This window comes from Callorhinchus milii, unplaced genomic scaffold (assembly GCF_018977255.1).
Source record: "Callorhinchus milii isolate IMCB2004 unplaced genomic scaffold, IMCB_Cmil_1.0 Scaffold11, whole genome shotgun sequence".
NCBI lineage: Eukaryota > Metazoa > Chordata > Chondrichthyes > Chimaeriformes > Callorhinchidae > Callorhinchus > Callorhinchus milii.
Genome location: NW_024704752.1, coordinates 19,734,566 through 19,761,931, shown reverse-complemented (window position 1 = coordinate 19,761,931; position 27,366 = coordinate 19,734,566). Strand labels below are relative to the sequence as shown.

At 42.4% G+C, this 27,366-nt stretch overlaps 1 protein-coding gene across 1 annotated transcript in view; it reads left to right on the top strand.

Moving 5' to 3' along the window:
- Positions 1 to 2,832: 2,832 nt before the first annotated feature.
- Positions 2,833 to 27,366, top strand: part of tbl1xr1a (tbl1x receptor 1a) — a 60,738-nt gene continuing 36,204 nt past the window's right edge. Inside the window, exon 1 of the mRNA XM_042339004.1 lies at positions 2,833 to 2,946. The gene's annotated coding sequence lies outside the window, so the exon portion shown is untranslated. The remainder of the gene's footprint in view (positions 2,947 to 27,366) is intronic.

Below are 27,366 nucleotides of genomic sequence, written 5' to 3'. Positions count from 1 at the left end.
TTGATACAGCGCCTTATCACGTCTCAAAGCGCTTCACAGGATACACTGTAAAGTGCTAGTGACTGTGTCTTTGCGGGCGAAACGGATTCATCTCGGTTCTGATTATTCTCATGCGATACAATGTGAAAAAAAATCGATTGATACGGCAAGATTTGGCATTGAACTGTGCGCATCAATAGCTGTAAATTTATTGCTTCCGAACAGTAAAGAATTGGCTACAGATTTAATATTGCATTGGGGTTCGGTGGTGCTGATCTTTCATTTGTGAGGAAAATCTGTGTACCAGTGAGGTGAGTGTGAGATATGGGCCTCTCGTATTCGTAGCAAAAATAAAGCTGTAACATGTCACTGACGCAATATACAGTACTATTGAGGGCACACACTAGTAAATGCTGTTGGTAGTCAGCCAAATACCACATTGTAGAGAGGTGCTTTCTGGAGTAATACTTCTGTGGCTGCTCTGGAATTGAAAATGCATTAATGCGCTGAGATAATGCCCCTCGGAAATGTAGGATCTCACTGCTTTTCCGCGTTGTTACTGATTATAGCCACCCATTAAAATAGGAGGCACGCGGACTCCATGCAAGGAATTGCAACTTGCGAAGGGGAAAGCTGAAAGACACTGGGGAGCGTTAGTTGATTCATCACTCAGCCTGTCAAAACAGCGTGAGACGGCAAAAAAAACCAACACAAACTGGATGTGGAGCTGCATTGCTAACTAAATCAGTTGTACTCGTATCTCCAGAAGCTATATTCAAGCTGTATTAGTGTCCGACTTGCTTGCATTTGGAGGACTCTATACCGTTCTGGTTGTTGCGACATAAGGGCAGTCAGGGCCGGGGAGAGCGGGAAGGATTGATTGGGCTCTTGAAAGAACTCTTTAAGCTTCAAAATAGAATTAGAAAAATAAACCCAGAACAAAAGCTCAGCGACGCTCCGGGACAGCAGAGCACAGGCATCGGCTCGGGGCTGGAGAAAGGTCATTTCGGGGAAGACACTGGGAAGTGTTTATTTACCCGGAGGGTAATTCACAACTCAAACAGGTTACTCAAACAGGAGAGACGAGGTGGGGTGGGGGGGGGGAGGGTGGGCTGTATCCTTCCGGTTCAAAGTCTCCCGTGGTGGGGGCGGGGGGGTGGGGCGGCCTGGACGGGGATATGTTAACAAGCTGTAGAGAGGGGAATGTGTGTGTGTGATCACAAACTCCGGGGGGGGGGGGGGTTTGTGTAATAACAACACGTCACATTTACTCCGCGCCTTTCGTGTCCGGACGTCCCGAGGCGCTGGACAGTCAGGGATCTGCGCCCGAGCTGGTGGTTGGGATCAGGAGGGGGTGGGAGCGGGGAGGGGAGGGGAGGGGTTGGAGGGTGATCGAAAGCGCAATCGAAAACGCGATCGAAGCGGAGGGTCTTGAGAGAGCCGAGGGAGGGGGCGAGGCGGAGGGATTGTGGCACGGAGGTCCAGGGGGTGGGGGCAAGCGGAATCTATGTAATAAACTACGTGGGGGGGGGGTATGTGTGTAAGAAGCTGTGGTTGTGTATGGGTGGGGGGTTGTGCGTGTAATAATAATAATAAATAATAATAATAATCCCTCCAAAAAGCAAAATAATAATAATTCAGTCACTCAACCCACGGCTGTTTGTGGGGACGTCGCTGTGCGTCATCGGCTGCCGCGTTTCACCCACAAAACACACAGTCACTACACGTTACAGTGTGTCCCGGGAAGCGCTTTGAGACGTCTCGGAGACCTGAAAAGGCACTAAATCAAATGCAACGATTATTATTGTTATAGTATTACAGTAATAGTCCCGGCGCCCGATCACGTCTCCGAGACGGCTCAAAGCGCTTCCCGGGACACACTGTAACGTGTAGTGACTGTGTGTTTTGTGGGCGAAATGTGGGCGCACCTCTCCCATCCCCCCCTTACCCCTTCCTTCCTCTCCCTCGCCCCGCCCCCCCCCACCTCTCCCCCTGCCCCCTCTCCCCTCTCCCCTTTCCCCTCCTCCCCTGACCCCCCCTCTCCCATCCCCCCCTTACCCCTTCCTTCCTCTCCCTCCTCCTGCCCCCCTCTCCCCTGCCCCCTCTCCCCTCCCCCCTCCTCTCCCTCCCCCTGCCCCCCTCTCCCCTCACTCCCCCTGCCCCCCTCTCCCCCCCTCCCCTCCCCTCCCCCTCCTCCCTCCCCTCTCCCCTGCCCCCCCCCCCCGCACAGTGAGCTGCTGTTGTTGTTGTTGTTGTGCTGAGGCGCTGCCGCTGAGCCATTTGCGCGGGACGGGTCACGGCGCCACTGAGAGAGAGAGAGGGAGAGAGAGAGAGAGGGGGGGAAGGAGCGAGAGGAGGAGAGGAGGAGAGGAGAGAGGGGGAGAGACGGCGATGAGGGTTTGGCGGCGATCGGACTAAAAAAAAAGGGCTCTGAAGAGAAGACGACCGAGAAGAGGAAGAGGGGAAGGAGAGAAAGGAGAGAGAGAGAGAGGGAGAGAGAGTGTCGCTCGGGCCCCACCGCCGGGAGACCACTGTAACCCGTCTGTGTCCTCCTCTTCCCCTCACGTTTGAGGGTTGTTTTTTTTGTTGAGGGGGGGGGGGCGGGAGGGGGGAGTGTGAGAGAGAGAGAGGGAGAGAGGGAGAGGAGAGAGAGAGAGAGAGAGGGAGAGAGAGGGAAAGGAACAGAAAACAACAGTGGATTTGCCGCGAAGGAGAAGAGAAGAGAAGGAGAGAAAAGGAGAGAAGAGGAGAGGAGAGAAGAGGAGACCTCTCCCCCCCCCTCCCCCCCCCCCAGGACAGCCCCACAGAGCAGCTCACCCCCCCCCACCCCCCGGGGAGGCAGTGGCCCTGTCCCCCCCCACACCCCCTCTCCCCCCGCGGATCATCCAGAGGTTTCGATGGTGTTTTCGCGGCCCCGGAGCTGCTGTGAGGGAGAGGCCCGGAGCCGCCATCACCACAGCCACACCGGTGAGGGGTTACGCTGTTTTGCCCCCACACCCCCACACACACTCTCACACACACCCTCACACCAGCCCCACCCACCCCCCCCCACACACACACAGCCTTATACGCCCCCCCGGCTTCCTCGAGGCCTTCTCTCCCCCGAGGGGAGCATGGAGACGGGTTTGTTGTCTTTAACCCCCGTCCCCGTCCCCCTCCCCCACACTCCCCTCCCCTCTCCCCCTCACACTCACCCCCACCCACTCTTCCCCCTCCCTCACATTAACCCCCCACACTCCCCCCTCCCCCACCCTCTCTCCCCCCCCCTCCTCAGATTCACCCCCCACACACCCCTCCCCCACACTTCCTCTCCCCTCCCCCCCCCTCCCCCCCCCCACCACAGGGCCCGTGTGTCAGTCAGTGAGTCAGGGCCTCTGTGCTGTATGAGGGGGAGAGGGTGGAACACGAGAGACAGAGAGACAGAGAGAGGGTAAGGACAGGCGGGGGGGGGGGGGGACAGGGCGGGGGGTGGGGGGGGACACGGCTCGGAGCCCCCGCACTCGTGGTTGCTGTGGGGGGCGGTGGGTGGGGGTGTGGGGCTGAGGTGAGGCCCACATACTGCAGACACACAGACACACACACACACACACACAGACACACACACACACAGACACACACACACACACACAGACACACACACACACAGACAGACACACACACACAGACACACACACACAGACACACACACACACAGACACACACACACAGACACACACACACAGACACACAGACACACACACACACACACAGACACACACACACACAGACACACACACACACAGACACACACACACACAGACAGACACACACACACAGACACACACACACAGACACACACACACAGACACACACACACAGACACACACACACAGACACACAGACAGACACACACACACAGACACACAGACAGACACACACACACAGACACACACAGACAAGACACACACACACACACACAGACACACACACACAGACACACACACACACACAGACACACACACACACACACAGACAGACACACACAGACACACACACAGACAGACAGACACACACACACACACAGACACACACACAGACAGACAGACACACACAGACACACACACACAGACACACACACACAGACACACACACACAGACACACACACACAGACACACACACACACACACAGACACACAACAGACACACACACACACACACACACACAGCACAGACACACACACACACACACACAGCCCCTGGGCCTGCACTCTGTGCTCAGGCTTCACTCGGCAGCAGAGCGCGGCCTCGTGTCCCTCTCCCCCTCTCCCAATGGGCATTTTAGTTTCTTTTTAATCTCTTTTATTATTAGGGTTCCACACTCGCTCACTCCCACGTTTCTTCTTTTTTTTTTGGCGCGTTCTGGGTTTGTTGGGACTCTTTCTCCCCCCCCACCCCACCCCCCCCCTTCCTAACCTCCATTTCTCCCCCAGTGTCTGCAGTTATATATAAAGTCAGTTTGTCACTTTCTCAACACTTCGATAAAATGGCTGGTACCACACACACACACACACACATACACACACACACATTTGGATGTTTAAGGTTCACATCATCTGATTGTTGAACCAGACGATGTGAGCTGAGCCTTAAGCCATCGGTGTGTGTGTTTGTGTGGAAGAAGTATTATTTTGAGGACACCAGATTTTCTGGGGAAACGATAATCCCAACTACTTTTGAATGCAAATATGATTTACTTGGGCGTTGTGTGTGTGTGTGCGCGCGCGCGCGTGCATATAAAATAATAATGATGATAATTCTTGCATTTGATGATGTACACTACACGGCGCCTTATCGCGTCTTCGAGACGTCTCAAAGCGCTTCGCAGGATATACGGTAAAGTGAAATCGACTGTATACTTTGCGGGCGAAACGCGGCAGCCAATCGCGCACAGCAGCGTCCCGCACACAATCGTTTATTATATATCATATATTTATATACTGTATATATTAAAGACTATGCACTCCTAGAAACTCACTCCTGTGGCCTAAAATGCTGGTTTCGTGTATGAGCCCATTTTCTTTGAGCTTGTATGTGAGTTGAAATGTCTCGATCTTTTGAGTTCAGCTACTCGATGTTGGCACAAAGTGCGTTTGTGGATTGTTCAATTGCAAAGTGTATTTTCTTTGTAATTTTTTTGCATCTTAGCACATAACTGTTGGCCCAGAAAGATTTCAAGGGGAGGATGTCACACTGGTTTGTTACTCAACAAAATTGACAAACACTAGTGGCTGTCAGCCAGTGAATCTTCCTGAGAAGTGTGAAATGTCCTCAATTGCTAAGTGACTTATCTGTTTTTCAAGTGAAGAAAATGCTCTCGAAAATTCATTTCATTGACAAGAAAATGTTTCGCTTTTGTGTATCGCAGAGAATAGCAATACTCCTGATATCGTAAACTGTTCTGTGTCGGTCCATAGTACGGGTGTCGTGAAATACAACGTCATCCCGGTTCTGTTGTTAATTCATTAGGTCTTTGGGTGACATTTTAATTCTAAAATGTAGTGCACGCCTCATAAGTGCTAAATGATAAATTGCTGTGTGGGATTTTGCGTACGTTTGTAAATTACAGGTGTGCTGGGGGAATTGAAAATGCATTTCACTCCCACAGAACAGCTCCAAGGGGAGCATTGGGTGGCTTACTGCCTCTGTCTGAAAATAATAATCATTGCTGCATTTGATACAGCGCCTTATCGTGTTTTCGAGACGTCTCAAAGCGCTTCACAGGATACGCTGTAAAGTGAATTGACTGTGCCTTTTGTGAAGGAAACGTACTTTTTCCTACTCGGATTTGTTTGTCCAGTCCTCTCTGACTCAAGGAGCTCGTAGAACGTACAAAGACATGTGTGTGCCTGGAGGTGGTTGGAGAGAACCAGTTTGATGGATTTGGATTTTGTTTTGATACTTGATATCCTTGCAAGTTTCCTAAATACATTTGAGATGTAAAATGTACCCGCCCAAAAGGTTGCAGATAAAAGCGCCACCTGTTGTAACACAAAAGACATGTGGGTAAAAAGTCGCAGCCTTGATTCCCAGACTTGTGCTGAGATAGCTGACCTTAGCTGGGGAATTGCCTTTAGCCCTTTGGGGTAGGCAGAGGATACCTGGTCCTCATCACTGAGTGAAAACCAAATCTGGCTTGCATTGGCAATTAAGTTAACTAACTTGTCTTGAGTACAACCGTCCTGAATCGCACGCTCCAATATTGGCTCCAGTGCTGTCATATAAACCTGTGAACCAGCAAGTTGATGTATGATATACTTACGTTATAACCTTGCCTGGGTGGAGTTGAGACCCATCTATTGAGGTTGTTTTTCTCTGTGCCTGAGGGGAGAGAAAGGAGTGTTGGTACAAACTATATAAATACTGCCTCGGAAGGCCCAAGCTGCAATTTGTTTCTGATTCTGAACAGCCTGTGCTCTCTAACTGCCGTACTGAGTCATCAGAGGAGGTCTGGTAGCCAGAACATAGTCATAGCCATGACTTTCAAATCACAGTCTGTGTGTATGTTTGTACATGCGGGGTTGTTTATGGATTTCAATTTGGAATTGCTCTGAAATATAAAGGGAGATTTATGGAGAATATAAATGGATTCCATAGCACTGTTAACGCAAGTGCTTATAATTGATATACTTGTATACTAAAGTAGTATTAGTGGTGGAAAAATAGTTTCAGGTCTACTGAGGGATCCTTTGCATTTTATTGAATGCTTTCATCAAGTTTGTTGTCTTGAGCTTGAGCATCTTCACTCAAGCACGTTAGTATGTGACGCTTTTCTGCTTTTCGACTTGGAATGATCTTGTATCTTGTGGAGTCCTATATATCAGTAGTTGGAGCGCGCGCCTCGCAAGTGAGAAACCAGGGTTCGATTCCCAGTAGGGCGAATTGTTGGCTAAGTTTCCTTACTCCACTCACCTTAGCAGTACGTAGGAACCCGGCTGTTAGTCGATTGGCAGAATTGCTTTTCTGGGGGTAATAATTCATTAAAAAAAAATTGGTTACTCAATCCACAGTTGTCTGTGGGACACTGCTGTGCGCAGTTGGCTGCCGTGTTTCACCTAAAAGATATACAGTCAATTCACTTCACTTTACAGTATATTCTGTGAAGCGCTTTGAGACGTCTCGAAGACCTGATAAAGCACTATATCAAATGCAACGATTATTATTATTATTTCTACTGAGTTTAGTGCAAAAGCAGTAAGATAGATTTTATGCTAAAATAAGCAAGAGGTTCAGTGTGGACAAGAAGTTGGACTAATAATATAAATCATATTGAGATCGGCATGCAGCTCCTATCACAATATTTGGCTGCATTTAACTGAAAAGTAAATGATATAATGAAAGCAGAAAAAAAGTTAATGTCATCAAAACATTGCGCTTCCTTTTTATTTATAAGGTGCTTGGATAATGATAGTTTTCAACCTTTTTATACACTTGATATCATTTGTTTGGAAATGTAATATTGCATTAATTGGTTGTGACGCAATTGGTTGGTGCAACCCCCTTGAAAAAAGGCGAGAGCTTTGTCAGGAAGAAAGTGAATCTATAACAATATCTTTTGAGGTTTCACCAATGGCTTCAGTGGGTAAAGGCATTGCCTATTGTAGCTGGGGTTTGCTTCACTATCATATAATCTGCCAACATTTGCTTTTCTTTGTTGAAGTATAACCACTTGGATAAGGTACTGCAGTTGCCAACATCTGTAAGACAAATCCAGCAAGATTAAATGACTTTAGAAAGCGACTTTTGTACTTGCATAGATGTTGTAATTGAAATAATGTGAGACTGCAAAGGCTGACAGTCTAATGAAGTGGTACATTGTGGGAGATGATGAGATGAGACATTAAACTGAGGTCCTTTTTATAATAATACTAAACCTTGCATTTGACATAGCGCCTTACCATGTCTTTGTGACGTTTCAAAGCGCTTCACAAAATATGCTGTAAAGTGAAGTGAAACCGGTCGAGTGACCGCTCAATTGAGTGATGAAATAATTATTATTACAATTTGCTGGCTGCGTTACGGGCGTGTAGAATAATTCCGCGCTGTGGCTGCAAATTGGCCATCCCTGATCTAAATAACCACCTGGCTTAAGGACTTATGAAACTTTCACAAATGATGCAAGTGAAGTTGAGCAATGAGCAGCTCTGAAAACCTCACGTTTTAATTTTTATTCTAAAATCTGGGATTCCAGTGGGTAAATTGCAGAGTATTTGATGTATTCAGACACACATTTAGGATTTGTTGACGAATTCAAAGGGCAATTATTAACTTCTGATTGAAACCGTATATTCAAGTGTTGATATCAGAGCTGTTGTTGATCTGATTATTTATTACTTGTATCTATGGTGACAAGTACAATCGTTAAGGGGCATGTTGAAACTCGGGTCAGATGGGCTTGTCTACAACAGTGTTCTTTGGAAAATCAACACGGATATTGCTTTTTGTCCTTTTTTTGGGTTACGTGTGTGACACGTGCGGAATCACCAAGAGTTTTCAAACCAGGCAGAGTTCCACATGCCACCAACACGTAGGTATTTCTCATTTGTCTGGAATTGTGAATTCTCTCCCCGGAGGAATGCACCCTGCTTATCTAATTCCGGAAAGTACTGAATGGAGGTTGGTAGGAGCCGAGGCTCGGGGAGTGTGTGTACTGGAGATTAACCAGCTAAACCTGAATATTATGCTATTGTGAGCACTGTCTGACAGGCTTCCTGCTGCTTGCTCCCCAGGCCCTACTCTCCCCATTAGGGCTTTGGCTTGCAGAGGTAACAGGAGCTGAGTGGGAAAAATTCCTGCTCGCTGCTCCTTCTAATCCTGCCAACGAGTCCGGCTGGCTGGTCTATCGTAAACCGCCAGTATGGATCGACTCTTCTGATATTCTATTGCTGAGCAAATCGCCTTGTATCCAGTTCCTCTCCAGGGTGAGGCTGTCCATGTTTCTCTTCCCCTTCTCTCCCGATAGTCACAAGTTAGTCATTAGACATCCAAATATGGGTTTGAACCTTCACTGGGAGGGGAGCAGGGACCAGGAATTGCTTACGAGCCTCCTGATGGGCATGAGATGCATTCGGAGCCATCTGGCGGTTGCCCAAATCCAGGAACAGTCCTAGAGAGGCAATTTAGAAGTGTGTGTTCCAATATTTGTGCAGGGTGAGTGTAGAGCTAGTCATATGAACGTTGTATTGCAGAAGTCTGAGCAGTTGACAGTCACCAGAACACGAAGCAGGAGTAGGGCATCATTGTGACCCACCCCTTCCCTCACACGTGAAAATAAACTTAGAAATGTTGTGCATGTTGGCGTGTCAAGGCATTTCTGACTTAGAACCGTGTTGCGATAATGGGGACAGTCTGTCCTTGTCATAAAGCTAATGAAACAGTGTAGAAAACAAATGTTACATGAAAGCCGTGCTGGAGATTAGCGTAGCCGTTCTTGTCTTTTTTCCGCATTAGATGTACTCTTCTTTCCTCCTTGCTGGAATTTTTTCCCCCTTTAATACGGAATTTATGTTTGTCACACTAAATGTATTCTACTAGCTTAGCCTGAGATATAATGCAAGCTGCCCGCTTTAATTGAGATTGATAATCCACGGGGTTGTTTTTAGGGAGGCTTTTCATTATGGTGAAAAGGAATTGTGAAGTTCACGAAATGACCCTAACGGGTAAAAACATCGTCAGGGCCATGAAGGTAGAAAAAATAGTTGGGGTCCTCATTCCTCATTGCTGTACAGCGATCCCTGTTTGAAATCGTTAACTTTGAACGAGTTCAGCCAAATTGAGACGGGGCCGAGAGAGGAAAGAGTATCACCGTCAACTCAGCAGGTCAGGCAGCATCTATGGAGAAAGGAAAGTGAGTCAACGTTTCGGGTCCACGACCCTTTGTCAGAAACGTTGACTCACTTTCCTTTCTCCAGAGATGCTGCCTGACCTGCTGAGGGTTCCCAGCTCTCTCTGGTTTTGTTTCTCTCGCAGTCATGTCATGCCTGGGCACAGCCTTATGGTTGAGAGCAGTGCTGGGCTGAGCGTTGGGGTGCACATGGGCTGTGTTTCTGTTGGAGGTAGGTGCGAGTTTTGCCAATCGTTGCGCTACGAGTTACGCAATTGTTAATTCGGTTTCCTGCAACTGACAGCTGTGTAATATACAGTATAAGGCTACATATATCTCCCTTTATAATTGAGGCAAGTAAGTAGATTCTTAACATCCATACCCCTCCCCCCTTCAACTGTTAAATAATTCACAATGAAAAATACAATGAAATAGGGAAGGCAATGGGAACATTCAAATCAAGCATTTACAGATAATAAAGCAGGTTGAAAAGCATGTGAAAATTGTTACGGCTGTTACGGAAAATGATGGATGTGAGAATTTCCATTTTGAAGCCTTGCCTTAATGTCACCAGCCAGTCGTGTATTTGTCATATAAATCTCACTTGTATATAACTTCACATGAGTCTTGTATGATATCACTTATGCAATTTTGACATAACTCAAAATCATATATAAATGAAAGTTGTTTTGTTGTCTGCGCTCCACCGTGGAGGAGACTGATTGTAATTCATTGTTGTTTATAATCAAATAATCACTGCTGTGCTGCCAGTGCTGTGGTATCGGACCTCAGTTATATTTATCATCAAACTAAAAGCTTGTTAGAAAAAAATGTGGCTGTGCCTTTTGAAGTGAGCTGTTTTATATTGCTGGTTGTGATGTCTCTGGGTGCCTTCAGAGGTATTGACATAACTTATACTTTGCATATGTCATATTAAATGTGTGATCCCAATTACGTGAGGTTTACTGTAATTCCAACTCAACTCAGATAGATTTCAGAGGTTACTGGAGTTTGGACAATAGTCTTTTCTTATACTCTTATTTCCCATTCCTGGAACTTACTTTACAACTACAAGGCGAGTTACTGCAGCATAAGTACTCGTAAAGTACTCAGAAGTCACCTTATCCCAGGCTTATTGCCGCAGATTAGTATGCTTTCTCTGCATTACAAATATTGTCAATAATTAAATCAAACCTTTAGCAAATGTAACTTCTATTTGCTACAATAAATTTGTGATAAAAAATGGTCGAGCTACCAGATAGAAGCTTCTAGGGAAAAAAAATATTTTTTTATCAATTTGATCTATTTCAAAAGAAGAGAGAAATAGAAACGAGCTACTGCATGGGCTGTGCCGGGCTGTGGGGATATGATTGGCTGATTCACTGTTTAAAGGTTATTGGTGCACATTCTAGGTTGTACAATTATAAAATCCCGGATGTCTTCACAAGCCCATCACCCCTGTCTGTCCTTGTCAGGCTCCTCTTTTCCCCCCTCTCCCAGCAGATTGACTTTGAGATCCTCACCCTTATATTTGACAACAAATCCCATAGTAGCCTCCACTTCTGTTATGATCTCCATCCCCTCTGCTTGGCAGCCAAGCCCTCAGCCACCGTGCCCTTCCTCTCCACCCTCCTCACCCCCCTCTCCTACTTCACTGCTGATGGTCCTTGCCCTCTCCCCCCATCTTGCTTGCTTGGTGTCCAAAACCATTTCTATGAAGCACATTGAGGCATTATTATTCTGCTATATAAATGCAAGTTGTCTTGTGCACCACCGTGGAGGAGACCTGATTGTAATTCATTGTTTATAAGCAAATAATCGCTGCTGAGCCGCCAGTGCTGTGGTATCAGGACCTCAATTATATTTGTGATGAACATCATCAAACTAAAAGCTTGTTAGAAAAAATTGTGGCTGTGCCTTTTGGAGTGAGCCTTTTTATATTGTTGGTTGTGATGTCTCTGGGCGCCTTCAGAGGTGTGTGAGCTTCCTAATTTACTTCGCTGTATTTCTGCTGCTGATGGCAGCACTTTTAAGCTAAATGCATTGTGAAAGGCATTAAAGTTTTAAAATGGAAAGAGGCAGGAGTCCTATGCCATATCATAGTGGGCACTATAGATACTGCTCTAGGAAATCTTTAAAAATTAATTGGCAGACATGTTTAGTCCTGTCTCCTTTTTTTTAAAAAAGAGAAAAACTTGTATTTCGGAACTTCTTAAAAGGTCAACTATAATTTTTAAATGATATGGAGAATACGGATGTGTTTTTGGTTTCTCCCTTTGCTTACATTTCTTCCTGGAAGCAGCAGAGAATCTGCAGAGGCCACGGTTATTTGATTTTAAGTGGAGGAGGAAAGAATGGCCTAAACAATTCAGCTTGACCTTGCATCACCGAATGTCCGCTTGTGTATTTTCCAGCAGACCAGCGTTGCTGTCCCGCATTCAAGAGCATGAACGCTGATTGATTATTTCCCTTCCTTAGTCTGGATACTTTGATGCCAATTATAGTGCCTTCACACAACTGGAGCTGCTATTAACTATTTCAACACAGACCAGTGGATGAACCAGACTTCTTGTATGGGTGCAGGTCAGTGGCAGACCGTGGGAGTGTTTACCCACTGAACCACCAGGCCACTTTTATATATAGAATTAATAAAGTTCTTAGTGCAAGCTACTGCACAATTCATTTAAAGGACTTGTCAAATATAGCCATTGTTGCTCTACAACAGATAATCCATCCTCAGTTTTTTCTTTAAAAATGGGATCTACAATATATTAGTCTGAAACTCGGAACTACCTGTACGAACAGCCAAATGTGATTTTTTAAAAAAGCTACACCGTTAAATTTCATGTGGTGTATAAACCATAATCACGATCACAAAAAATGTTTATTATTTTGACTAAATTGCAGAGTTTACACAAATTTTACAGTTTTGTTTCTAATACAGACCACATTTGCAAATATAAAATGTCATATCCATGTTCCTTTTACGTCAACACGAACATCAAAGGGAATGACTGATGAATAATTGAGTGGCATGTATTATCTCTGGCATAATTGGTGATCGTTGGTATATCAGATCGTGGACGAGCTGTTGGTGTGTTTTTAAAATCGTCCATAGCTATCTACGTTTGTCATCCTTTCTGGTCAATAATAATATTGTGTGCAAGGCCGCTTATTAGTGAACTGGAATGAACCTCATTACTGCACTATCCTGTCAGGTCATTTTTCTTTTACTTGCTGAATAATATAGTAATCCTTGCATTTGATATAGCACTTGTTTCATGATGCCTCTAAAGTGTTTCACAGAATATACTGTAAGATTAATTGACTGGATATTTTGAGGGCGAAACACGGCAGCCAATTGCGTACAGCAGCGTCCCACAAACAGTTGTAGATTGAATGACAATTTTTTTTATTTTGAAGGGATTATTATCTGCCAATCGACTAACAACCGGGTTCCTACTTACTGCTAGGTGAACAGAGGTGTGGGAATAATGATATTTAATAGCTTTGCATTTTTCAAAATAAAATGTAATTTTCCCACCCCCAACCACTGCACTTTGTCTTTCCTCTTTCCCCTTTTAAGGTGTGTTTAGGTTTTTTTCTTGCCACTGGGATAAGGTCATGGTGTGACCTTATGTACCCTGTTCAAGTGACGCAACTTTGTGTGAGCATTGAGCGTGACTTTGGGAAACAAGTCCGTGCCTTCCAGGAGGGATCCCCGGCTATTAGGATTTAAAGCCCCGGCTGTTTCCCCTCCTCTCTGACCCCGGGTGCTGAAACTAATTGTGGTTTTCCTCCAACTCATGGCCTGGTTGAGATCTGGTAACTCAGCATGGAGCAGGACTGGAGCTTACCACTTTCTGGCCTAATGCTACTTACGGCCTTTTACTCACTAATGCTATAGACAGCAGGAAGCCAGCTCTGAATTTTTTGTCAATCCTTTGGATAATTTCAGGCCTCTTTAAGAGAGTTGCAGTTCATCTGATGTTTTCTTTGGGGGGCTTGGTGTGGAAACTTTAATTTGTGATGCATTTCCTTATATAGCAATGTTTCAGATAAGGACATATGACTGAAAACAGGTGTTTCACAAGCAGACTTTGTATGTTGAGAAGGAAATTAACTGTTAGATTCTGTCCAGATAAGATGTGAAACTAACCTTTTTAGTCCCAGATTTAGCTTTATGTTTAAAAATAACTTGTGTGCTGCACATCATATCTAATCCAATTATAGTACTATAAAATAATAATAATGCTTGCGTTTGACATTGTGCCTTTTCAAGTTGTCGAGATGTCTCGCAAAGTGCTTCGCAGGAATTACTGAAAAGTAAATTTGTTTTTGGATTGTGTATTTTGTGGGCGAAACAGCCACAAAATACATAGGCCAAATATGAAGTGGGTGATTCTTGTGCATTTCCTCAAGTTCGGACAGTTGAGGATTTGAGATCAGGTTAACCCAATGGCCTCATGTGGGGGTTGTGTGTGTGGCTCCGGAAACATTTGAAGAAATATTTAATTGTCTGGGCAACCCATCTTGCTCTGGTGGGAATAATGGGATTGTCTGCTGCAAACATCTGTGATTTGTCAAGGATACAGCTGGAGTGGCCAACTGGATTTGCAGTTAAATTTGGGTGTTTGTTTGGATCAGTTTCAACACAGTTGGAGGTGTTGATTTCCTACTCGGGCCCCCACCCCCCCCCCCCCCCCCACACACACACTTTTTTAAAAAAAGGAGCCACTTAAGGTATAAAATTACTACATGAGACCGATATTAATTGTATTGCAGTAATGTATCTATTACTTTAAAAGTGAACAGTTATGAGAATTATAAATATTAAGAGTTTGTAAAAAAAAGTTTTCTGATTGGTAAAGCTTTCAGATCAAAGTAATATATTTATTGTGACTACATCCCAAACATCTATGTGAAGGGCGCTTTATAAATGGTGGTGGTTGTTATCATGTTTTCTGCTAGAATACCCTCAGCTTTACTGATAATAACAATCCTTGTATTTGATAGAGCACCTTATCGACTGAAAAGAGAAGAGGGCAGCAGAATACAAAGATTACCTTTTATATTTTCGAGATGTAAAGTGGCTATTGTGGATACAAATTTAATTTGGTGGCCATTGGAATATCTAAAAAAGACAGATCGTTTCAGGCCGGTGACTGTGGATCCTCCCTTGCCTCAGAGGAAAAAAATGCATCTAGATTTGAATATATACCATGCTATTTGAGCAGCATTGTTTGACTTCAATCATCGACTTTTCATCTCGTTAACATCTTGTTAAGTGTTGTGATGGCTGATTATTATACAGCACCGTTTACTATATATTTACTATATATAATTCAGGAAGTAACAAGGCTATTAATGACTGCCAGGTACTAAAATGAGCTGCGGGCAGAGTTACCAATTTTGTTTAATGTTTTTTGGCCATCTGGTTGACCTATTACCAAGCATCTTTGGCTGCTGGTGTGGTAGTAGAATGGCTTGCAGTAACCTGGATGAAATGTTATTTCATATTATCCCTGTGGTGATGACCCTGACCCTGTTGCTCCTTCCCACACTTGCACAGCTGAGATGGGGAACATAGGCAGTGCCAGTCTCCCGCTGCTCTGTAGCACAGATGTCTGTGACCCAGATTAGTATCAGCCATCTTTCTCCAGAAAGTAATCTTCCAAAGTATTGAACTGTTTTTCACTCTCCACATCATTGAACAAATTTCAAAGTTACCACTAAACTGTTGTAGGGATAAAATATGTACAAATATTTACTGTTAAGCCTGACAAAATTATTAATTTTTTTGATAGTGAGTCAATAATAATATTAATCCTTGCATTTGATATAGCGCTTTTCACATCTAGACGTCTCAAATCGCTTCACAGAATTGACTTCACAGAAGTGAATTGACTGTATATTTTGTATATTTCGAATTCAAGACCCTCATCCTCACCTAAAGGCCATTCCCGGCCTTGCTCCCTCCTACCTCTCCGACCTACTATCCCCCCACGTACCTGCCCGTACCCTCCGTTCCTCTGGCTCCGGTCTGCTCCACATCCCCCGCCCCAACCGCCCGACCATCGGTGGCCTTCAGCCTCTCAGCCCCGAGGCTCTGGAACTCCATCCCCAGTGCCTTCGCCGCCTCCTCCCTTTCCTCCTTCAAGGCCGGTCTCAAGAACCTTTCTCTTTGACCTTCAGCCTTCAGCTCTCCTCTCGACTCTCTACCCCCTCCTCGCTCTCTCCCTTCCCTCCCCTCACCCTGACCATTTCCCCCCAATGCTTGGGTCCTGACCCAACTGTACAGCGCCTTGGGACGTCCTCCCGACGTGAAAGGCGCTCTATAAATGGAATCTTGTTGTTGTTGTTTGTGGGTGAAACACGGCAGCTAATTGCATACAGCAGGGTCCCATAAACGGTCATGGATTGAGTGAATACATTTTTTTAAATCCAATAATGGGAGCATACATTGAGTATCAATAGATGAAAAAAAAGTTTGTTAGGTTTATAATATGGATTATTATTCAATCTTAGACCATAAGTGAAGTTTAACCAGAGCCACTTACAATGTAAATTGGTGTCATTCATGGCTTTTTGGGGGATCTTGCTGGTAGAAATGGTTGCTATTTAAGTGCTTTGCTTTGACATAAGGTACAATGTTTTATTTTAAAGAAATTTACTTGCAACTGGAGGTATAGAGCGCCATAATATGGCAGTATTGGTATTTGCAAATCCAAGGCCGCAAGAGGTTTGTGGAGGATTTTAGCAGCTTCTGTTTGTATTTGTTGCTTTACCTGGGAAGATTTTTTTTCAAGAGCAATCCTGATTTGTGAAGGAGAACTGTGCTATTTGGATTCTTCCCGATATTTTAACTGGTTCTGACGGACCCCTATTCCTTGGAGGTCTGCTGTTACTTTCTGTTGAAATAGGATGCACTGAAGCAGCCAGATGGCTTCTCCAAAGAGATTTATACCCCCTCCTCCCTCCCCATCATATTTCCACTAGCCAGCAGCACTGTCATCAGATAATGATTCAGAAATGTGAGCATCTGCAGAAATACTACATTCAGAAAGAAAATAAATTCCAGCCATCTCTTTATACTGACACTAGGTTGGATAAATTGTTTTGGGGTGATGTTTTCATAACTTGCTGTGCTTCTTCAAGAAATGATGACTTTCACCTAAAAAGTGTAATGTTGGGGCAATATTATTAGGGTATATGTAATCTGTCTTAAATAGTTTTGGTTTATTCATGTTGTTAACTGCAAAATTTAATCAAACCTTTTCTAGGCTTTGTCAAATAAATAGTAAGTGGAACCAAATACTCAATGCTAAAAAGATCCAATGTATTTCATAGAGAATAATGCATGTCTATATTCCAGGCTTGAAAATGTTCCCTCTTTTTAGAAAACAAAAGTTGCGTCCCAAGTCTTATATCTCCCTTCTTTTGAAGGTGCTTACAGTATATCCTACGCAGCTGTAGTTATGAAGACGACACTTCTGAAATATTTCTGATCTTAAGCGCTGTAGCTGGGCAACTGACATAAAACAACTTGTATTTATATATTGCCCTTCACGAAGGATAATGTCTCGCATCGCTTTAGAGTAGATTTGTTGATTAAATGTAATTTGAACTGACTTATAGTTACATGAGGGGTGTGAAAGGTATTTTTAGTGTGTTTGACTTTTGTTTTGCTTACCCAATGCAAGTGTAGAACATTATCATCGAGACATGTTCCAGTTCAGGTGGGGTAGTTTGTTGATGGAAACATGGGCTGCTTGGTGATCGTACCTGCTACAGATGCTGTCGATTCTGGTGTATGTTTTAATTTTAACATCTGTTCCAATTTCCAGAGCCAAGACGCTGTCTGAAAACAAAACTTGAGTTTAATTTGTTTGCAATGAAGTCATCAAAAGCTGAAGTCTTGGCCAGTTATTGTGGAGGCCTATTGCAGCTTGTGGTGTTTTTAAAAACTAGAATTTGGCATTGATAATGAAAAAAATTCAACTGAAGATTGAGCCAACTGAACAAGCAGATGTGGTAAATCCAGATGAATAATTTCAGGCATAGTGTGTGGTTGCACTAGAAGATTGCAGCTGTTGTAGCTGAGATCGACCTAAGGGTACTGTACAAGGTTTTGGAAAGGAAAGCTGTGTCAGGATTGGCTTTTTGCACCTCTTGTGCTATTTGGCTGCAGGGAAGGGCAACCCAATTGAGCTGTTCTAACCCAGTGTCCATTTCCCTCTCTCTAGCCATGCACTCTAGTTATCCACCTAGGGAACTCGGTGACTGATTTCAACTGTTGAAGCCAATTGGTATATCAGCTGAGATCTGCTAATTCAGCCCAGTGTCTATGTGGATTCATGCACAGGACTCCTATCTTCTTGATGCTGAACATTATAGAAATTCCTTTTCTATACATAATGAACCCTGTGATCTTGAATCCAGGAGTGGGGCGCGGCGGGCGAAAATCTAATTTTAACTTAGTTCAGTTCCATAGTTTCCAAAATATACTAGATGAAATATGTTATTAATGTAGAAGTCTGAATCTGATTGAAAGCACATTTGTATTCTGTAAACTACTGTATGAAAACGATCCACTCAAAATCTGCTATTTATACTTGATTTTATGCTTGAAGTTCGTTTGAACCATTTTGGTTTTGCAGAAGCGTTAACCTGTGGGAAAGCTGTTATAACACTGGGGCAAAAGTAAATAACCCCTAATTCCCACTGTTGCATTAGTTATTTCTGTGTTTGCATTTTTCTTCTGAGGAGGTTAACATTCCAGTTTAGTTATGTAACAGCTGAATCCATTCAAATCTGACTCAGTTTGCAAACCTCAGCTGCCTGCAGTTGTACGGCACACTGGAATTTAATTTGTGAAAGAGCCTAATGAGAAATAACTGAAGCATCAATCAGTAGACTTTACGAGTAATGTAATGCTATCATTTAGTGGGTTGGCATTTTCTTGGCGGGAGGCTAATATAACGATAATCAAAAAGATGCAGTCTTTTTTGTAACCTATTGGATAGTACTTGCAATTTAACCTTCAGAGCTGGAAGGTGGGTGAGGTACCTAATGAGAGATGGGGATTACAGGATGGAGATATAAACGATGGCATTAAATCGTCCACTAATCCATTGACTAATTGAACAGTGCTACCGTGCTTCATTTCACATCTGATTCAAGGTTCACGTCATTTTCAGCCATTTATAATGTGGATTGTGGTAGTACGGCAACTACTGTTTATTTAACGATTATCTAAAATGTATGTTTGAAAGGCTGGAGAAGAGTCCCTGCTTGATTTGTTGTCATCAGGGTGTTCTGTACCTCCATTTGGGACAAGGGTCTCGTCCCCTGAAGAACCCCTTCCTGTGACCTTTTCTTCCTAGAATTGATCAGGATTCAATATCATTTAGTTCTTTTGTCACCCTGGCACGCAATTAGTCACACTTCAGTAATAGGCTTAAACATTACAATTCTGTGGTTAACTTGTCTATAAAGTTTTTAGTTGTTCCCCAAAGTTCGGTTTTGGTGCTTTGGGATGTCCTCCTGTCGTGAAAGGCGCAATAGTATATAAATGCAATTTGTTATTTTTTATTGTTTTTAGATTTTTTCAGTAGTATTAACGGATTTTCTTTTCATGAATTCTGTTGCTGTTGGTGCCTTTTCAGTATGTTAGTTGGGTTTTATATACTTTTTTTAAAATTTGTGTAGATGGAACATTAGAAAACTAAATGCAGCATCATTAAAATAGAGTGTAAATGCAATTTTTGTCCTGATTGCCAGATCGCTTTCTGATCTGAGCAGTCATGAACATGGAAGCACTGGGGTGGAGGCTATTTATTTTCTAGGTGGAAGAGAATTCAGATGAGTTTTTTTATCACATGCCTCTCAGCTTGACCAAATACATTAAAGCAGGTAGCACATCTGTTGCTTCCTTTGCAGAAATGTTGAACATAACAAAATTGAGCTTGCTTTGCTCTTTGGAGGATAAAGACTTACAAGACATTGTAGCGCCATAAATGCAAATCGGGAACCTAGTATGCATAGATGCCTGGATCTCCTGTGCAGGAAGTGGCTTTTAATCCTTTGCTTGTGTGAGCATTTAGGTACTTCAGCAATGTTAATGATTTTTTAAAAATTGCGTAATATCACCTTTGGCTGATGAGACCCTCATCCATGTCTCCATCACCTCCAGGCTCAACTATTCAATCACCCACTCAGTTGCTGGGCAGCTCTTTTACACAAACTGCAGCCCATGACCTCTCCTGCATGAGGCTCCCCAACTATCTCCACCGTCCTTGCACAGCTCCACTGGCTCTCTATCCCCCCAGTGATTCCAATTCAAAACTCTTGTCCTCGCTCTCAAATATTACCATGTCATCATCCCATCCTACCTCTATGGACCAACTGCTCCCTCCCAATGTGAACGGTGCTTTGTGAATGTTAATTGTTGTTGTTAAGGGACCATTTGTTAAATGTTAAGAAATCTGTGAAAATGTGCAAAACTTTGATCTTGGTTAGTTTGATAGTTCTTGACCAATTTGATGAGCCAGAATTACAATTTGCTCTATATTTTCTACTCCATATTTTGCAAAGTGATGTTGCTTTTCTTCCAGAAACTGGGCATAATATTGCACACAGTAATCTGGACAGGGTCTAACTAGAGCTTTATATAGAAATGCTTTATCACTTGATTTATTTTCTCTGTGCAAATAAAAGCCAGTGCCAATGTGTACCTTTTTCACTGTAGCCATGCTGATAGTTCCAATCATTTTGTGGAATTATTCCCTAAATCCTTCCTCTGATCAATAATCTGAATGACTGTTCCACTCAACACACATCCCATCACTAGTTGGTTCTTTGGTCCCATGCTGATTTCAAAACAACTGTCTATATTGAATTAAACTTGCCAACTGCTGCCCAGATCAAAGCTTTTTGAATCTGGTTAAGTTGTTTCTCATTATTCTTCATTCTCAAAATCCTCCTCCTGTTTTACGGTTCATTATTTGCTTTGCTTTCAGTTTTATATGCTTTGCAAATTTAGACAGCCTGTTCTCAATTCCATAATCCAATAACTGGGAGGTAGGTCCCAAGACTGACCCTCAGGGGCTTAGCTCTCTTCCGTTTGAGAAATTCTAATGTTTTGTTTATGAAGTAGTTTTATAGCCAGCATTGGATAGAACATGTTTAATCTTGGCTATTATAGATGCTTTGGTGATCTAAAAACAAATTAATGCAGGGAATGTTTGTGCACGTACCTTTGGTGAAATCAGTTGATCTAAGTTGGAGAAATTTGAAAAGGAAAGCTTATTTAGGGGAGATCAAATTTTCCATTGAAGTGTGCCAATGATTTTATGGTGTTTCTGCCAGATTCGTATATGCTGGTTTTCGAATAAATTGTTCTGACAATGTAACCTAAATGATTACTGTATTGTCCTAAAAATGCCTGATCAGCACTCTGGGGAAACTGACTGTCCACCTTTGCAAAACTGGTTCATTTTGAAATAAGATATGTAGCAGTGCAAAAAAAAGGGTTGGGAACATTTCCTGCATTTATTTTGTAGGAGGGATCCCTTTTGCTCTTCCAAATGAAAGGATATTTATTTTATTGACTCTGACTTGATCTTTTTGTTATGTATATTGTGATGGTGTAGCTGCTATGGTGATATAACTTTGATCTTCCTGATTCTTGGAAACTTGGTCTCAATGATGTTTCAAGGAAGCAAAGTAAAAATCTTACTATTCAGTGTTTATTACTGTTCAAGTTCATTTTGGATCAGTTTTTGTTTTCCTTTGGGCTCAAATCATGGATGATTGAGGTCATGTTTTTCTTTAATATTTCAGTTGCCAAAAATTATATGTTGCTGAATGTAGTGGAAGAGGTGCTGGCGTTGATCTTGCTGATGTGCATCGAATAAAAATCGCTGGTAAAAGGTAAAAAGGCCACAATGCTTCTGTAGCTCAACAGAAGAGCTAAATCATTTTCTGTCTGATAATTTGACCCTCGCCCTGCCGACCAACATGAATTAGCAACGTTTAATTTCAGATAACTTTTGCTCTCGTCTCATCTCCTTCCCACGACCTTATGCAGGAGTCCATATAATCCTGCTTGTGACAACAGCTGTGACCTTGCACTGTTCCTGTATATGGAAATAACATTTTCTCGAACAATAATGCGTTAATTTAAGCCCGTTGTTAGAGTTTTAATTAGATGTCTCTGCCTCCGATGCTCAAAGCACGAGTGACGGGAAATGCTTTTAGATCCAGCTTGTCTTGTTGTATGTTTGGGTTGTTAATGGTATATTATAAATCTGTTCCTACTTTTTTAAATCTTGATTACTAGATTAATGTCCAGTTCCGTTCTGGTCATGTTGTGTTGAGGATTTTGATTGAGGCTTGTGAGCTGTCTCCTCATGGACCTGTTGGACAAACTAGGGCTCAAAGTTTGCAGGATCTAGTATTTTCCAAATACCAATAATGTTAAAACATTTTATGCTGTTATTTCAATTGATTAGATTGTTAAAGAGATGCTGCCCTCCACATTTTGTAACTATTTTAATGCACTCCGTGGTTTTTATTTAGATTATTTACAATGTACTTTCACTTTTGTGAAAAGTTGTGCTGCTTATTACAATGCGGTTGAATCAGCTTTTATTGTGTTAAAGGGGAAATGTACTCCACTGAATTGTTGCATCAAAAATATTGCATGATTGCTATCTGTAACCAATGTGTTTTGAAGTGCCAGAGGAGGCAACACAGCCCAGCCCTGCATTGGAGCTTCAGCTTAGACATTGTGATTTTAAATCTGATAGGGGACTTGAACCCATAATCTGACTCAGAGGTGAGAGTCCTACTACTGAGCCAAGCTGACACTGGCCAGTGCGCTATTCAGATTCAAGATGTGAATATGTTTACTATTCCATCTATTGGGGCAGGCGAAATTTAAAACTGAGCCCAATCGTCTCCACACACACTTTTACAGCACAAATCATTTAGCTGTGAAGGGAGTTGGTTAGGAACGCTCGACTGATTTTCCCTTCCCTTCCCCCTCCCTCCCCATTAATGCACTGGCTGAGATTAGCTTCCTGAGAGCAGACTGGGAATTGAACCTGGGACCTTTCTGCTCTGAATGGCTTATAGCCACACCACATGATGCTTTTACCCACTGAGCCAAGGTTTAAAATCCTGCCAGTCCACAGATGATGAGGGGTGGAGACCTGTCCACAGATGGGGGTGGTGGGGGAGCTTTTATTATCTCATCTGGTTTCTTTGATCTATTGCGTGATGGTGAGGGTGGCGCTGTGTGACCCTGCAGGTTTTGTTGGCGTCAATCTGGACCAGTAAAAGTAATGAGTTCCAGCAGAATTCAATGTTGTATGTTTCAAATTATTTCTAGATTAATTGATACATCTACCTTTTATCTAACTACTTTACTGATCATTTTGCTTGTGGAAACATCTGGTCATCTGTTAGAAATGGTCATTTTAGTCAACACGATCTGAGGACTTTTCACTAAAAAAAGTTTTAAAGTATTAATTACCTGCATAAGAAACTTATGCACTGTATTTGCTAGAATTCGTCTTCCAAAATAACTTAACCAAAGTTAAATATTGCTGCTGTTAATTGTCCTGCAGTAACTTACTTGACAGCGAATAACAACCTATGATTAAACTGGGATTAATGAGATTGTTTGAGGGAATCGGAGAAGAGGAGCTGGGAAGAAGAAGCTGATTGTGTTTATATTTCTGTACCCTGGGTATGCAACCTGATTTGTCAGGGCTGCCGATTTGTGGTATTTGTTTATTTCTCTCAGAAAATAGCATTATTTGTGGTTTCCTATAAAAAGAAACCTGTTAAAACTGATGCCAATATTTTGTCTCGCTTATTTTGAAACTTGAGTTAATTTCACAATGGATGGAAGTTTTATTTTTAGTTTGAAGTGATATAGAGGAGCTTCTATTTGGCACCCCCCCCCCCACCCTGAAATGTGCATCACTGCTGTTGGAAATGAAATCTTATTTTTTAAACAAAATAGTTTTTTTTCAGAGCTTTTTTGAGTCCTCTTAACTAAAACAGTAACAGTTATCGTGTCATGTCGGGTAAGGATTGCTTTGGGACGTGGGCCCAAACCTTTGTACATCGAGTCACAAATGATTAAACCACGACTGTGGGGCGTGTAACATAGAGCTGTGGTGGGAAGCCTCCAGTTTCATAGAATAAATCCAGAAAGGAATTCTGAAAGGAGAACATTAATTCAACTTCACAATTAAGCATTCAGTACCAGCACAGAACTACCACCAGACACTGGACACTTATTGCATGCAGCACTACTGTACATTGCAATGCCAATAGACGATCACTTTTCTGCTTTACTATACTGATTAAGTTGCTTTACCATAATCCTCACGCTTTTTTCTCTGAGATGCTCCATTCAGAATCCAAGGAAGAATATTTTTCATTTGCATTAATACAGCATCAAATTATCTTCCAAGGAATGTGTATGTTTGTATATAAAAAATCCAATCAGTTTTAATGTTTAGGTTATCTTTCACAAGATTACTTCTTTACCATGTGGCATAAATATACAAGTTCTGAAATATGAGGATTCAGACAACAACCAAATTACATGTGTATAGCCTTTCACGCCGGGAGGACGTCCCAAGGTGCTGGACAGTCAGAGTGTTTCAGACCCGAGCTGGGGGTCGGGATTGGGGAGGGTGAAGGGCAGGGGTAAAGCAGGGTGATCGGAAGCATGGTCGAAGAGGAGGGTCTTGAGATTGGTCTTGAAGGAGGCAAGGCAGGGGGCGAGGTGGGTTATGTTATCTATGTAGTTGCATAATAACCAAGACATTTTATTTACTGCAAATGCAAGGATTATTATTATTATTAGAGATAGGACTTCAATTTGGGCTCATATGTTTTTTTTTAACTGTGTACTGTAGTTTGTATAACTTAACTCTGAATGATGTTGTCTGTTTGTCTGTAGTAATGTTTTTCTTCCGCTTCTAACGTATATTGTACCATTTCTGCTGTATCCTGTATCATGGAATGGGTTTTCACGTGTCACCTTTCAGATGGTTCTGTACAGATATTTTGGAGTATAAAAGATAAACATCATAGCCTGCCAAGTTTATGTTTCTCTTCCTTGCATACATTTGTCTTCCTAGCCAGCTAAATCTGAACGGAGATATACAGATATGCATGAAGTTTATCTTTGGATTCCTTGTGTTTTGTTCTCGCTGTCAAACGTTTGGCAAAACGTTTTATATTGGCTGTTCTGGTTTACAGTATACTGGAAGCACCGAATACACATTAGATCACACCTGTGGCTTACTTTTCTGCCAGGATTCTGCATTCCGGAACCACAAATGTACAATTGCACTTTGTACGTCATGGTTTTGTGATATGTTTGATTAAACAGTTCTACAGCAACAGGGTTTAATGCTTGCTACAGTTATAATCTGCTATTTTACACAGACAATACTATTCAAAAGTGCAACCTCCTGGTACGCATGGCATAGTGCCACTTCAGACAATAAGTTTACTAACTAGTGACACAGAGTTCTAAGTTTTTCCTTTTCAAATTTTTCATTGAAATTGTGCCCTTTGAGTAAAACACACAACTTTGGGTAGCATATTAAGTATTTGTTTGATTTACTAAGATTAATGCTGGGAAGGTAGGAAAGAGGGGAGGAGGTGTGATAAAGATGCTGTTAATTCCTTTTGATTTAATTTGACTTGCATGGTTTGATTCCTAATTGACTGTGGACACACAGTGAAATGTTTGATTAAAGCACAGTACACTTGATTGAAGACAGTTTTGTTGCTGAAACCTCCCCATAGGGATCAATGTCAATTTAAAAAAATATTTATGGCTTATTTAATTCCTTGAAGGTAGTAACCCAAGTATGTAGCAGATTAACTGCTCTCCAGGAGGAAATTGTATTTTAAGTATCCCTAGAATGTAAACATTGATATAAAATGGACCACTTGTAGGAATTGGAAATAAGTGATAGCCAGTTGCATGAAAAGAAAGATTTTGCAGTTCCAGGAGGTAAGAATATTACCCAATATCTTCCAATTTTGAAATTACAGGATTACTTTTCCCATTGTTGTAATAGAACAAAAATATGAACATTGTTTTGATAAACATTCTCTTTGTGCACAAAGGAGGGCAGTTAGTATTCAGAGGAAACTCAAATGAATGTCATGAACAGATTTTGAAACTGATATATTGCACACTTGAGCAGTTCCATATGTTAGTCATGTTTATCAATAGTTGGTGCGTGTGGTAATGTTTTCACGTTGCACAAAATTAAATGGACATAAGGAATACGTATACTAAGGGCTAAATGGCAGCCTCCTGTGCTGAAAGGTTCTCTATTCCAAAATGCCTTGGAATATGCTGCATTTTGTGCTCATCTTTAAGTGCTCTGAGACACTACCCTGCATGGAGGGCGCTTATATAAGTGCAAGTTGTTGTGTTATCTATTGGACAGACAGCAGAATCAGTTCTGTTTGACGTGGAGTTCTCCTGACTGAAAGTGATGATAGACATTAGAATGTGGATAATTATTCCCAACGGAATGAGGCCTTTGACTGCCACGAAAATCATTGGAAATGCTCAGCGTTTAAGTCGGCAAAGATAAGTTTATATCTTCAACGTGACCAAGGTTTTCGTAAAATCAGAGCAAAAATCCAGAAATTGACAAATTGCTGAAACCACAAGTAGAACTACTTTATTTTCATATTAACATTCCTGTCGAAGGGGGTGTTGTGCTGTTGGAGGTGGGTGTCTGTTCACTTTGAAGATTTACTGACGGTAATTGTGTCTAGCAATAATATAAACTCACTCGGCAAGCCAACCTGCTAATTTGATCAAAATTCTTCAGTCTGTTTGCTGACCTTGTTGGTGAGTGTCTACTGCATATAAAATATTGCAGCTTTCATCCTGATATGCAGACCTACATAGATGGGATAGTTGTACCACCTGCAGCCATAACTCAAATGTGATGTTGGCTGAGAACCAAGCGATCACAGTTATTTAGTCGTTATTTGAGAACGTTTTGTATTTTAGATGTGGGTACCCCAATTGAGGAAATGAGGGATTGGCATTCAGGTTATAATTGAGGGGTACGAGGGTAGTTGATTGCTTCCTTCTTCTGTGCCCCAAGTTTTTCTTTTCCAAACTGGATTCCGTTCAATTGCACTGATAAATCACGCTTGTGATGCCTTAAACACGATTGTGGTAGTTTAAGATTATGCGGTATTCACTGCTTTGTTTTGCCGCCGTAGCAACTGTCAGACACAGTTCACATTATGTAACCTTTGGATTCCTGATTATTTGTAACTGCCCTGAAAGCCAAATCATTTAATGTGGGTCAAAGGTAACTGAATAAAGGAAAAGGTGTGAACACTGCTACACATTTCATCTTGTTCGTTTCCATTCTTATGATCTTAAGCGGTGTGATTAATTTAAAATTAATTTGTGCATATGTTCAGTTGTGAGGAATGGATTGGAGTGCTT